The sequence below is a fragment of the Protopterus annectens genome, chromosome 1.part0 (genome assembly GCF_019279795.1).
Source record: "Protopterus annectens isolate FY-2018-M chromosome 1.part0, PAN1.0, whole genome shotgun sequence".
NCBI classification, from domain to species: Eukaryota; Metazoa; Chordata; order Ceratodontiformes; family Protopteridae; genus Protopterus; species Protopterus annectens.
The window spans coordinates 843639949-843653807 of NC_056725.1; the positions used below are offsets into that span (position 1 = coordinate 843639949).

The following is a 13859-nucleotide window of genomic DNA, read 5'->3' on the forward strand; positions in this document are numbered from 1 at the left end:
CATCAGTGTCTGTCTGAGAAAAGACATACCTGAGGCAGCAAATGAAATGCAAGAGGGCACAAAACAAAGGAGGAAAACAAAACTTAGTACGCTTCTAAACATGGATCTAGAGGAGATTCAAATCATAAAGATGCTTCTCGTCCCCCAGTGTTCTATGTAGATCAATCCTACTTTTATACACTTGAAGAAAAGATACAACTAAAAATAGACAACAAACTTAATGAGTTTAACTGTGATGGGAAAAGGGTGAAGATTAAATGGGAAAAGTTGATAATATCCCAGAACCAGGAAGGGCTGTCAGTTCCTAATCACAGGGGGCATTTAAAGTTTCCCAGCTGAAATTATTATATTTGTGCAGGCTGAGAAATATCTGCCTAACTGTAAATAATTAAGATATAAAAGGTATCCAAAAAAGTACAGTTTTGTACCTACCATAAATGTAGATGTTCGAGGATCCCCATTGCTGCAGTCCTTACTATTGGGTATAGTCCGCTGTCCAGTCGGCCCGAATACCAGAGTATAAGGCTGGCGTCGGTCAGGGCATGACCTCATATCTCAGTCTTTTTCTTGCCCCAGATGCCAGAAGACCCTAAAAACAAGGCCCAAAATACCTGCACCAAAAATATTTACCATATATGCAAGAATATATACAGAATATCAGCATGTAATCTCACCTACACAACCACCCCTAAACACAGAGGGAAGGAGGTTGGACTGCAGCAATGGGGATCCTCGAACATCTACATTTATGGTAGGTACAAAACTGTACTATGTTCTTCGTTCCCCTATGCTGCAGTCGGTAGAATCCCAAAGCAGAGGTAAGGGAGGCTGGCAAATCATAAAAAGTAGGAGCTGACAACATGCCTTGCAAAACAGCTGTGGCAAAACCAGCCCTAGACTTAGAGTAGATAGGAAGGTGATAATGCTTAGAGAAGCACTGAACTCCAAGAAGCTGCTTCCAAAATATCCTTAGTTGCCACCCCTTAGAAATGCTGTTGAAGTGGCAGTAGCCCTAGTGGAATGAGGCCTAATCCCAGCTGGAATCTCCTTGCCATGATGGGAATAACAAAATGCAATGCAAAAGCCAATCCACCTAGAAATAGTTTGTTTTGACACAGGCTTGCCCAACTCAAAGCAAAAGAAACAAACAACTGCTGAGACTGCCTAAAATCCTTAGTCCTGCTTAAATAATAGCAATTGCCTGTGTACATCTAAAGTGTGCAAAATCTTTCCCCTTTATTTTGGGGGTCTGCATAAAAAGTAGGCAAATGAATAGTTTGGTTTAAAGCCACACTAGAGACCACCTTAGGCATAAAGGAAGGATTAAATGATACCCTATCCTTATGGAAAATCAAAGGGCTCTACTGCCATAAGGGCCTGCAACTCAGACACCCTTCTTGCAGAAGTAATAGCCAACAGAAAAGCAGTCTTCCATGACAAGTATTTCAATTCAGCAGTAGCCGCAGGCTCAAAAGGTTGTAGAGTAAGTTTTCCAACACAAAATTGAGATCCCAAGCAGGAGTAGGAGCTCTGGGGGTCTTATATTCTTTGCCCTCTAAGAAACTGCTTGAACAAAGGATGAAAACAATGGTGGGTCACAATCATAGTGAGCTGAAATTGCTGCAGCATGAATCTTAATGGAAGAGAAGGACAAACCTTTGTCCAATAACTCAGTAAGATATTGAAGAGCCACACTCAAATTAGGCTCAGAAACCTCCAAATTCTTTGCTGTACTCCAAAATAAAAATCTCTTCCATTTTTCTGCGTACACTTTCCTTGTACTAGGTCTTCTAGCTTCCATAATCACATTTAAAACTTGTTGAGGAAGTTGAGACCTGCTGTGTTTCAAGAATATGCCAGGCTGTTAGATGAAGAGAGTGAAGCTTGACATTGAGCAGATGACCGTCCTTCTGAGATAACAGATGAGGAATCAGAGGTAAAGGCCATGGAGGCTTCTTTACCAGACTCCGTAGTAGTGGGTACCAGTGTTGCGAGGCCAATCTGGAGCTATCAAAATCATCCTTGGCCTGTCTTGTCTGACCTTTAATAGTACCTTTGGAAGAAGAGGCAGAGGTGGAAAGGCATACACATGAAGGTTTTTCCAACTGAAAGACAGAGCATCCACTTTCCAAGCTGTGTGATGAAACCCCTTTGTGCAATACTTTGGCAGCTGGTGGTTTAGTGGAGAAGCGAACAGATCTATGTCTGGAGTTCCCCATGACACTGTCAATTTCTGAAATACATGAAGATCCAGTTTCCACGGGGATCCATGATTTGTCTGCTTAACACATCTGCTAAGGAGTTCTGTGCTCCTGGCAGAAACCTTGCCTGAAGAGTTAGTTGCAAGCTTCTCCCATAAAATCATTGCTTGCCTGCATAGAGGATAAGAATGTTTTCCCCTTGCTTGTTGATGTACCACATGACAGTTGTGTTGTCTGTTAGAATCAACACCTGCCCTGGAAGAAGTAACTCCTTGAAAGCCATTAATGCAAACTGGACTGCTAACATCTCCTTCATGTTGATATGTAGATGCTGTAGTCTGGCAGGCCACTTGTCTTGTATCCACTTTCCATTTAGATGAGCTCCCCAAGCAATGTCCGAGGCATCTGTCGTTAAAATCTGACTGCCTCTGGCGGGTCACAGAGAGTCCCTTGTTTAGGTGACATTCCTGAGCCCACCACAAAAATTCTTTTTTGAAGGCAAGGTATTATTTGAATGACAGTGTCCAAATCCTGGCAGTGCTGTGTCCATACATTTTTGAGATACCATTGTAGCTTCCTCATATGCAGTTTGGCATTGGGAAGCACCAGAATACAAGATGCCATGAACCCTAATGCTTGAAGGACTGTCCTTGCAGTCAACGGACTGATGAGATAGTTGATGGAAGTAAAGTGATAGACTCTTTTGTTTGTCCGGGGTTAAAAAGGCCATCTGGGCTGCTGTATTCAGTCTCACACCCAGAAAGCACATGTCTTGAGAGGGTACTAGACTGGACTTTATTTCGTTCACAGAATACCCTAGGCATCTTAGCACTGCTATAACATATTCCAGATGCTGTAGAAGGTCTTCCTTTTCTTGAGCCAAAATCAGGCAGTCGTCCAAGTAAGGATAGATTTGAATTCCTTGGAGCCTGAAGTAAGCTATCACTGGAGCCAGAACCTTTGTGAATACTCTGGGCACAGTAGATAAGCCAAAGGGCAATGCAGAGAACTGATAATGAGAATTTCCAGCTCGAAACCGCAGATACTTCCTGCAACTTAGCCTTATAGGCACATGAAGGTAAGCTTCCTTGAGATCTAAAGTTACCATCCAGTGATCTTTGCCCAGCAGAGGTAAAAGCTGTTGTAACGTCAACATCTTGAACTTGGGAATGTCCAGATAAGTGTTGAGGAGGGATAAATCCAAAATTGGTCTCCACGTGTTCCCCTTCTTTGGTACCAGGAACAGGCGAGAATAAAATCCTAGGCCCCTCTCTGATACAGGGACTGGCTGAATGGCCCCCATCTGGAGTAACTGAGAAACTTGCTTGTGAGCCTCTTTTCTTTGTGGAGGAGGAACGTCTGGCATGCCTTTGAAAGGGGCATGGTATGGAAATAAAATCTGTAACCGTGGTGAATGATATCCAACACCCATCTGTCTTGAGTAATTAAATCCCAATTTTCCTTGAAAAGAGACAGTCTTCCTCCCAAAGGAGCTGCCAGATGAGAATCTACTGGCAGCTGAAAAAGCAGGTCATTGGGTCTGTTTACGAAAGGACTGACCCCTGCCCTCACCAGAAGTCTGAGCAGGTGAACTCCCTGTTCTAGGCCTAAAAGAACCTTGAGCCCTGCCCCTACCACGTCTAGACCTACCCCTAGACTGGGAATCATAAGCAGGATATGTCCACCCCATAGCAGGCCAATTTCTACTAAACTTGGCTGCACGTGGCTGCAAAAATCTTTAACAGTTTGCATAGACTTAGCTTTGTCCTCCATTTTCTTTAAAACTGCTTCCACAGGCGAACCAAACAACACATCAGACTGTAAAGGAGCATCCAAAATCCTTGTCTTAACATGCTCAGCTAAATACTGATCCCTCAACCAGGCATGCCTGCGAAGAACAGAACTAGTGGCAGCCACCCTCGAGGAGGCCTGTACAGCATCAAAACCACATTGCAAAGAATGCTTACCCACTTGTTCAGACACATGAACCAAATCCAGCAACTCTTTACACTCAATACCTTCCGCCAAAGCATCCACCTTAGATTTCAATTGTGAAAGGAGATCATTTTGATATTTTAGCATGTGAAACTGACAATTCAACGCTCTCATGGCTAGAGTGGAAGAAGTATACACTTTCTTTCCCCACCTATCCAAAGCCCTAGCCTCTTTATCAGTGGGAACAGGATTTTTAACCACAGAGGCCTTAACACCTTTAGGCCCCTGAGAAACAGTTTCTGGGTCCCCTAGGACTCTTAAACAAATACTTATGAGCTTGGGCACCCTATAATACCTATCAGGTTTAACAGGAGCAGGAGGCAAAGAATCAGGGTTCAGGGAAGCCTCTGCAAAACATCTTCCACCACATTCAACACAGGAGGTATAGCTAAGGGCCTATGCTGGGGTAAAAACAAGAATTCCCTAAGCCTTTTCCTGGAATCAGAGTAATCCTGGCCTTCCCATTTAAAGTGCTCCCTCATGGAATGCAGAGTCTCTGAAAATGAGAAATCCTCAGGAGGAGAAGCTGTAGGAGTGGAATCATCCACATCTGAATCAGAATAAGTAGGATACTCCTGCAAATCTTCCGCAGAAGACTCAGAAACCTCTGAACACTGTTCAAAACTATCAAACTCGGTTCCACCTAGGCCTCTTATCAGGAGGGGCATAGAACCTCTAATCATAGTAATCAAATCTTCTGCCATTTTAAGCATATGTTTCTTAGGTACAGAACCGAAATGCTAGGGAGAAGCCCCACTGAAGCTGAACTTGGCCTACCTCGCAAAGAAGTTTTAGCAACAGAAGGAGAGGCTCTAACTACCTTGGGAAGAGAGGGAAGAACAGTTACCTGAGAAGCCCCCTCAGCCTGGCCTACCTCCTGAGAAGGCACATCCTGTAACAGTAAAGTTTCTGCCTGAGACTCCATGGAAACTCCTGGCAAAACCTCTGGCTCCACTGAGCCTTCTAAAGAACCGACGTCCGGGACTGCGGTTCATCAACCCTAGGCTTCGCTGTTTTGTCCTTGCGCTTCTTGGCATCCGGCGGCATTTTATAATGCTTCCCAAACACTAACCTGGCACAGTCTAACCTCCTCTTAATAGTGCGTTTGTTAAACCTAGCACAAGAGCGGCAACCAACAACGTCGTGCTCAGGCCCTAAACAAGGTATACACAAGGTATGGTAATCCCTATGAGGTATCTGTTTCCCACAAGAAATACAGTTATTCACTTTTTCTGACATCCGGTTAAATACTGAGGCAAGAAAAAACCAAAATGTTCTGTACTTAGCCAACTCTGCTTCGGTCTGAAACTCCGGATTCGGAAATATTTCAGAACGCCAACCTGCACTCGCTAAACTGCTTCTGCATCGGACCATGCGGCAAAAAAGACTGAGGATATGACGTCGGTCATGCGCATTAGTACCCTGACGTACTGACGTCAGACTAATGCGCCCTGACCAGCCTTATACTCTGGTATTCGGGCCGACTGGACAGCGGACTATACCCAATAGTAAGGACTGCAGCAATGGGGAACGAAGAACATCAGGCAATTATGCACTGGGTCTTATGGAGAAATGCAAAAAATGAGGAAGAAAATAATTCTCTAGCTCTTAAGATGTCAAAGAGTTGGAAAGAATTAGTAGTTTCAAAGATGGGGGGATCGCCTACCCTTCATGGGCTTCGTAGTGGAATACAGATAAATGGAAAATGATCACAGGAGTTGGGAGGAGGCCCTAGACTTAATTAAATAAGTGTATGAGTAAACCAAGAACTACAGAAGGGAAGAAAAGAGCAGTTAGTAGAGGATATAAAATACTGCACAACAACCATCTGGGGCAACCTGACTCAGTGAGGAAGAAATGAGAGAGAAGATTAGATACTACAATATACAAGCAGAACACTGAACCAGGTTTTGGCAAGCCCTCAAGTTTGCTACTAGAGCCAAAGGATTTAAAATTTTCCGGTCAAAGTTCCTACCCAGGTTTTTTTATCCTCTGTCTAAGCTGAATTTCACGTTACCTAATGAGTCTAATAGTTGTTGGAATGTGATGGAAAGGTGATAGTCAACTAGAAGGACATTTGTTAGGCCTATCCCAAACTAGTTAGGTTAAAGGAGTGGGTCCAACACATCATAAATGACCTGGGAGGATCTCACATTGAGCTGACATTAGAAAACATATTTACTTTCCTGAGCCATGAGTTGTTCGTTTTTGTTAGCAGCAAAAAAAGTATTACAAGAAAATGGAAATCAAGGGATGATTTGAACATGGCTGAAGTAGTTCGTATTATGTAAGAAATACAACAAGCAGACCTGAGATTGATAAAAGAAGGCAAGATCATGGTAAAAGAAGGCAAGATGAAAAATACTGTTGTTAGTAATTGGTTTCTGTGGGATCAGTGTATGCATACGGAGCGAGACAACAGAGAGCTTTCATTGGATCAAAGGACTATGAAAACCACACAAATTATTCAGGCTAGGATAAATCAGTATAGGTTGCCCGGAAGTGATTTTCAGCACTGTGATTGCCTATAACATATTCCTTTGATATCACAGGTACTGGACAGACCTATCATGTTTATTAAAGAAAAGAAAGGAGATTAAATGTGGCTTAGTAAATGGATCAGCCACCAGTATATTTTCTCTGTTATCGTTGCCTTTACCATGAATGACAGACTGCAGAGTTTGCATTGACTTCTGCTATTTCTTATATTTGCATGAATACTAAGTCAATAAAGCAAGGCTTTTAAAAATGTTTACATCATTACCTACTTCTTGCATCTATAGTCTTCCCATTTCACACTTGTTCATGAATTAAAAACAGTTATAATTCTTCTTCTGCCCAAAGCTACTAATTTCACTCAATCAAAACATTAAAGACTCATGTCCAACTTCTTAGCCTGAGCTAGAAATTTTGAGACAGTTAGTCATATCTTATCCTTTGTCTAAGGATATAAGATTTTCAGTCCATACCAAATATACAGATTTCAGATTCAAGACATTTTACAGCCTGTTCCATTTCTAGTGACAAATTAGATATTTAATAACAAATATTGTTTACCACAGCTTCTCGGTTGATCAAAAAAAGCTTTCTAACTCACCACTCTCTGCTTCTCACTCATCTCTCTAACAAAATCTTGTGCAGTGAAACAATACAATATCTGAAAAACTATTTGTCTAACAGATCACTTCAGGTCCTCTTTGGCAATACTTTCTCCACAACAGTTAATCTTCAAACTGGTGTTCCTCGAGGACCAAGTCTAGGTCCCATTCTCTTTTCTTTCTTCATCAGTAACCTCTCTTTCTTTCGCATGACTTCACCAACTCAAAATGATTCTTTACACACAGATGACTTTCTCATAAGAATCATTTAGAATAATTTGCACTTCATCCAAGATGATTCCAAGATGATGATTAAAATCATCTTTATGCTTTCTAACCAAAAACTTTACAGTAAATTCTGAGTAAATCTACAATCTCTTAAACACCACATCATATACCCTCCACCTTATCCAATGCTGTGACCCCAAAGCAATTCAAACTTCTACCCTGACGACCACAAACATATAAGCATTCTTCTGGACCCTCACAAACCTTTCACAACCACACTAATATCACTATTAAAGTACTAAACAAACTTAAAATTGCTTATTCATTAACAAACATCCTCAGTTCTGACATGAGTAAATTTATTGTCAAAAAGCATCTTTACTCCAAGACTCAAATATACTATTCCTTCAATTTCCAGAATTCTTTATTACCCCACAGGGCATAAAACAAAAGGTGTTGCTTAATCAACTTAGCTGATTTCCTGCATTCAGTAATTTATACTCAACTTCTACAAATATCCTTCCCAATCATCAAAAGGCTGTCCTTTTCTCTATAACCAAGTAAAAAAAACCTCTCCCATAGATTCATAAGTGGTTACTAGGCTATCAGACCAAGAGACATTTTAAGTCTAGGCAAGCTTAACCCTAAATTTATCAAAATAATGCTGACATATGTCAATATGCCAAGGAATCTTACAGTTAGTTTATACGGTTCAGCACATCAAGCATTCACAGACTGCCCCTACTCATTAGAGACACAGGTGCCAAACCAGGGGTAAATTTGTAACTTTCCATCCATTGGTCCAAGTTACATTTAAATAGGGTTAGGGATGAGCTTTCCTTCACATGGAAGAAAATCCTATTTCAGATAAGGGGTATTCTTTGAGACACATACCTTTCTTTCAACATGTCCTATTTACATTGCAGACAAGGTTTAGGTCCTTACAAAAGTCTCTGTCTTGATTTTTGTATTCCCTTTTACATATGATGTCTTGGCAATTTCTCATCACTACCCATTTGGAGTCGATAAATCTAGTATTATCACCTTGTAAAGATCCATACCCATGCTCTCCAGTACTGGAGACAGCTTTTGACAAACTTGCCATGATCATGTGGAACTCATTACCACCAGACATTACGAGCCTTCCTGCTCTCCCTCTGTTCAGGAATCCTTTCCTCAAATATCTCTTGCAGTGCTCAGTGCAAATTCCTACAAATGTACACTTCATTTCCTTTAAAATTCTGCTCACACCCAGCACTTTCCTTTTTTCTCATTTGTACCTACCATGTTTTAAAACATATTTGAAAAATAAATGATTATAAATGCATTACTTGACATTTTGTTTGTATTTGCCATTTGACTTGGGTTGTGGCTGAAAAGAATAATTGATACAGGCCACCTCCCTGAGGGAATTAAATAGGCAAACAATCTACTAACTCACACAAATGACATGAGTAAGCTCAGGTTATGACATAATTCTTTCACCATCAAACATATACATACATTGTCTAATTTTTATTTTAGCTTACTCTTCTAATGAAATACCCCAAAATAAATATTTTAAAAACAGTACATTTTCACACATGTTTGAGCCTCCCATGAAATAAGAATGCAGCATCTTACAGAGACTGTCCAAATGAGGTATGTCAAGATGCACTCTCCATATCTAGAGAACAAAGACACTGGCTATATGAAAGGATGGGTAGCAGCAACTGGAAACACACTGGCATGAAGACATAAAAGTTTATCCATTTATGAAGAGTGTCACTGTTACAGCTCAGTATGAACCTTCCTGCCACCAACAGGACCAATAACAGTCTTGAATAAAAAGGTCTTTGTTTACAGTCCTTGAGGAACAGGTTCATTTAACCTTTCTGAAGCATTTCCTTCAAATACTTCTGAAACTATACAAAGAAAATTGTAGAAATTGTGAACTGTAGCACATAAAAGAGAACATCTCCAAGATATTATTGGGCTATGCTACCTAACAGAAATCTCAAAAATCTGTCAGAGATGGGACAGGTGAATGGTACATGTGGAAAGGTCAAAGTATAAGGACTACAGATTACAGGGGGCTTACCTTCCATATGACATACATGATAGGTGGTACACTGACACAAGGTTTCTCTGGCATTCTGCAAGTTATGAGCAAGACACCTAGCTTGGGAGGGTTACAGAACAACTTTGGTACAGAAGAACATTGCTACTCTTCTTTCTTCTAAAGTTTGCTAGCACCCCATTGATAAAGTAATTAGGGGTTAACTACTGCCCAACATATGTCCAGTCATTATCCTGTACAAGAGGAGGCTTCAGTATAATTGTTCCAAGTGGCGTCACACAGTGGGACTGAGTATTTTTTTTTTTTGGACTATGCCATACCTACCTTTGCTACTCAGCTGCAACATACCCATTCATGTAATTAATGTGAACTTCTTTCATACAGGAACACTCATGAAAGTATCTGATGTCATCCCTCAATCTGCAGTGCCTACCTGCTTAACATTTCCCTGCTGAGCTTGATGGTTATGCAATACAACACTGATCCTCCAGACAGACCAAACCTGGTATCTATCCATGCAAGCATCCCCCCACCATCTACTGATCCAGCAACCAAGCTTATATTTCAACCCTGAATGCCCCTTTCTCAGCACCACTGAGCTGGTAGCTGCTTCTTTTTTAAAAGTTACTTTCTTCTCCAGCTCCTGTCACCAGCATGTTGAAATTAAGATAGTCATTCTCTATTAAAAGCCCTTTCTGGTCTCATTTGTTCACTGTAACACATAAATGTCAATGGATGGCAAGGAGTAGTAGTATGCCATGATACTATAAGAATGAGGTACTAAGCCTACCAAAACACCCCAGCTGACAAGCAAGAAATGGACTTGACATCCAGGTTAGCACTGGTTTTCACAGAGCCAGGACATGTCACATAGGCCTGGTCATTCTACTGAATCAAGCAGCCTCTAAAGTAGTCATGTCAGTTTCCATCAATATATCAAGTGAACTCTCCAGTAAGGCTGGAAAATCCATATTATGTCACCAACCTGGAAGGTGAACTAGTATAAACTGCTTAGTCGGTCTACTTTTCAGCTGCCTTTCTGACTCTTCAACTGCTACTGAAACTTGAGTATCCACCGGTATAAGAAGGGTTATCACATCTCCCCATAAACGAGACAGCCTTTTCCTACAAATCTAAAGTAAAGTCCTTAACTCCCGTGTTAAAAATGGCCTGTACACCAAAATGAACATTAATAGATAATTTAGTATTTTTCGTGAAGGAAGTGAGTCAAATCCATTCAGAAGGAAAGAACAAGTGTACAACAAGAACAATAAATGAAATGTGAAGGTCCACCTTTGAACTGGTTCTCAGTATTTCTGATAACTGATGTAACAGTATTTTCTAAGAAAAAGGCATATGTGGCAGGCAGTTAAGAGCCTGAAACTGTGGACAAGGATAACATTTATTTCTTAAATCAAAAGGGTTGACTTTACTGGACAGCTACTCACAAGCTGTACATCTGGAGGCTTAAAGAAATGACTAAACATTACACTGTGAAAGACTGCTAGACTGGGGAGTTCAAACTACATATGGCTGATGAGGTCAGTCTTCTTTTTAAATGGATCTTGGTGTCAGGGTGAAGCTAAAGTACATTATGCGCAGATTTAAGAATTTCAATAAGGAAAGAAGGAAGGAATAATGGAGTACTTGGTATCCTTCATTTTCAACAGTTCACAATGTACTCGGACTGCTTACTTTTTAAAAAAATATGTCCATCAAGACTAAAGTGAACTACTACACACAAAGGACATTTGCATGGAAACTCTTAATAAATATGCTGGCTCTCTGGCACAAATAAATACAACCCTGATTGTTACTCAGATGACCTGAGAATGAATAGCAGCCCTGGAGATGGAGGAACCTTCTAGGGATGGTGGGAATAAGTTGCTGATATCAGCTCACCCATCCTAGGGGAGTAAGACATCCAATCCTTAGCACTGATGAGCACAAGTCAGAGGATGGGTTCACTTCACTAGGTGTGGAGGCTAGAGTTGTGTGCTTTGAACTGTCCATACCTCTCAGCTATTCAGATTTTCTCAGAATGGGTAGATTTTTGTCTTATATTTCAGGTATACTCCTCATAAAAAAATGTATTTTTCTGCCAGATCATTCAGCATTAAAGTGGACTGAAGTCAATAAGCATCCTTCAGAAAATACTTACTAATGTAAAACCCATTATTCTAGCAACCTTCTAAGTTTATAAGAGCAACATTTAAAAATTGTCCCAGATTTTGGGCCTTTACTCTCCCCCCTTTTTATTTTTGGCTTTGTCTAGATTTCTTGTGTTTTGAGGTTGAGGTATGGAACTGCCAAAGAGGGCATGATGTTAAGTCAGGGAATGATTCACACGTGGGAACATACAACCATCTAGGTTCCAACACTGCCATAGGAATTTTTATTTAACTGAGCAAGTCTACTAGGCACAACTGCCTTTTGCCAATAGTGACCCAGGAGCACTGTTTTCTTAACTAATTTGGAAAGTAAACCATGGACAATTCTCATCAACAGCTCATAGCTTTAATCTGCTTTGTTAAACTGTGAGGCTAAAGACAAAAAACACATAGTGATACATTTAGGATGTTGCTGCAGCTGGATGTAATTCCTTGGCCAGCATTATCAGAAATCTCTTGGCTCATAGGCTCACCTTCCCCTTCACTATGAATGAGCCCAATTCCATGGGCATAGGCCAGACATTTTTGTTCTGGGAGAAACAGAGCTCTCCATGATTTCAGCAGATGGTCTGAGTGCTGCTGGCAAAAAAGAACTACAAAAGACATGTGCAGAAAAGGCACTAAACAAGGACAGTGCCTGAACTTCTCCCAGATAAGAGAAGTGAGTGAGTGAGCAATTTATGGCTGGGGCATGGAGTATAGACTCTTCTATACCGCTGCGTCTCCAAGGTGGTTAATGTAGAGTAGCCAGACTTACTACAGTAGCATAACAAACAGGAAAATTAATTGTTACTATTTGAGTGGTCAGAAAACATTTATTCACTGTAAGAAACCATTGATCTTGAGAAAGGGAATGTTACTTCTTTAGAGTAGCTACTTTGAGTACTGGATCAGAAAGATCCACTTGGGAAAAGCATTCCTTTTCTTATCCCAGTGCTGTTCTAGTTTGCTGTTATGGAGAAGAATAAGTCTGTTGAAGGATGACCTGACAATTCTTGCATCTTGGCTATTACTTTGTTGGACAAGGACACTTCAAATGCTTCCTAGTCGAAGAGATGATTTTCTGAAAAGCATGTTTGCTGTGCGACTCTTTTGATACTACTGTGGTGGCAACCAAGGATAAATAAGAATGGTACAACTATGTTAAATGTACCCCACAGAAACACTTTAAATTTCTCCTTTAAAATAAATTCTACATGAAGGATACAAGTAGTGAATTAATGATAATGGAATCTCAGCATCTGATTGAAGGGCATACAGCAGAGAAAATATTGGAAGGAGGTGGCGGGAGCTTTCCTGTTTATAGCTGTATTATTCTGTCTTGGCTCAGTACCAAATGCACAAGGAGCCAAAGTTTCTTGAGCTGTGGAATAAGGCACTACCGATAGTCCTTTTGGTAGCTACCTGCTGAAAAAGCAATCTCAAAGTCAAATATGTTCTTCTACAACTACATCAAAACAAACAACTTATTAAAGGTCTGGAACAGAATGAAACAGACAGACAAGTCATGCACCTTTATTGCTAATATTCTGAGTTTAGAAGCCAGTCTAGCAATCTTTATAACTGGCTGAAGGGAGGAAGATATTTAGTCCTCTCCATGGCTGGCTGCTCTTCTACAGAAAGATGTGGGGTTAATAAACATAACTACTTCCACAGTCTCCTTAATGTTATGGCATCAGAGGTAAATGACATAGGCAGAGTGATGTGTGGTGTACTTGGACATATCCTTTTCTCACACCACTAGGAAAATCCAACACAAAAATCAGCATTTATTTTTTTTCATCCTTAGATAAGAATGGGAGGTAATATTGCCTTTTTGCTCATATGACAGATGAGCTTTATTAACGACTATTTTTGTTTGTTTTTTATTTTAGTTTATTTGTTAGCTGTGTATGTGCAAAATACACAAGTGCTTTTATGTGTGACCCAGGAGCACTGTCTATTTTAGAAAAAATGCTGTGAATCAATTTGAAAAAGAAGTCTGAAAGCCTTTGATGACTACAGGATGAATCTTGTTAGAAGCTCACAGCCTTAACTATGCGCTCACCTGCCACAGTTTATTGTTTACATTTTATCATCTTGCTGGTAACTCACCATGCAGCTGACT

The 13859-nt window shown here is 40.5% G+C and overlaps 1 protein-coding gene across 1 annotated transcript in view; it reads right to left on the bottom strand.

Annotated features, from left to right (window-relative positions):
- SYNJ2 (synaptojanin 2) overlaps positions 1 to 13859 on the bottom strand; it is a 1514156-nt gene that overhangs the window by 536724 nt on the left and 963573 nt on the right. The window lies entirely within an intron of this gene.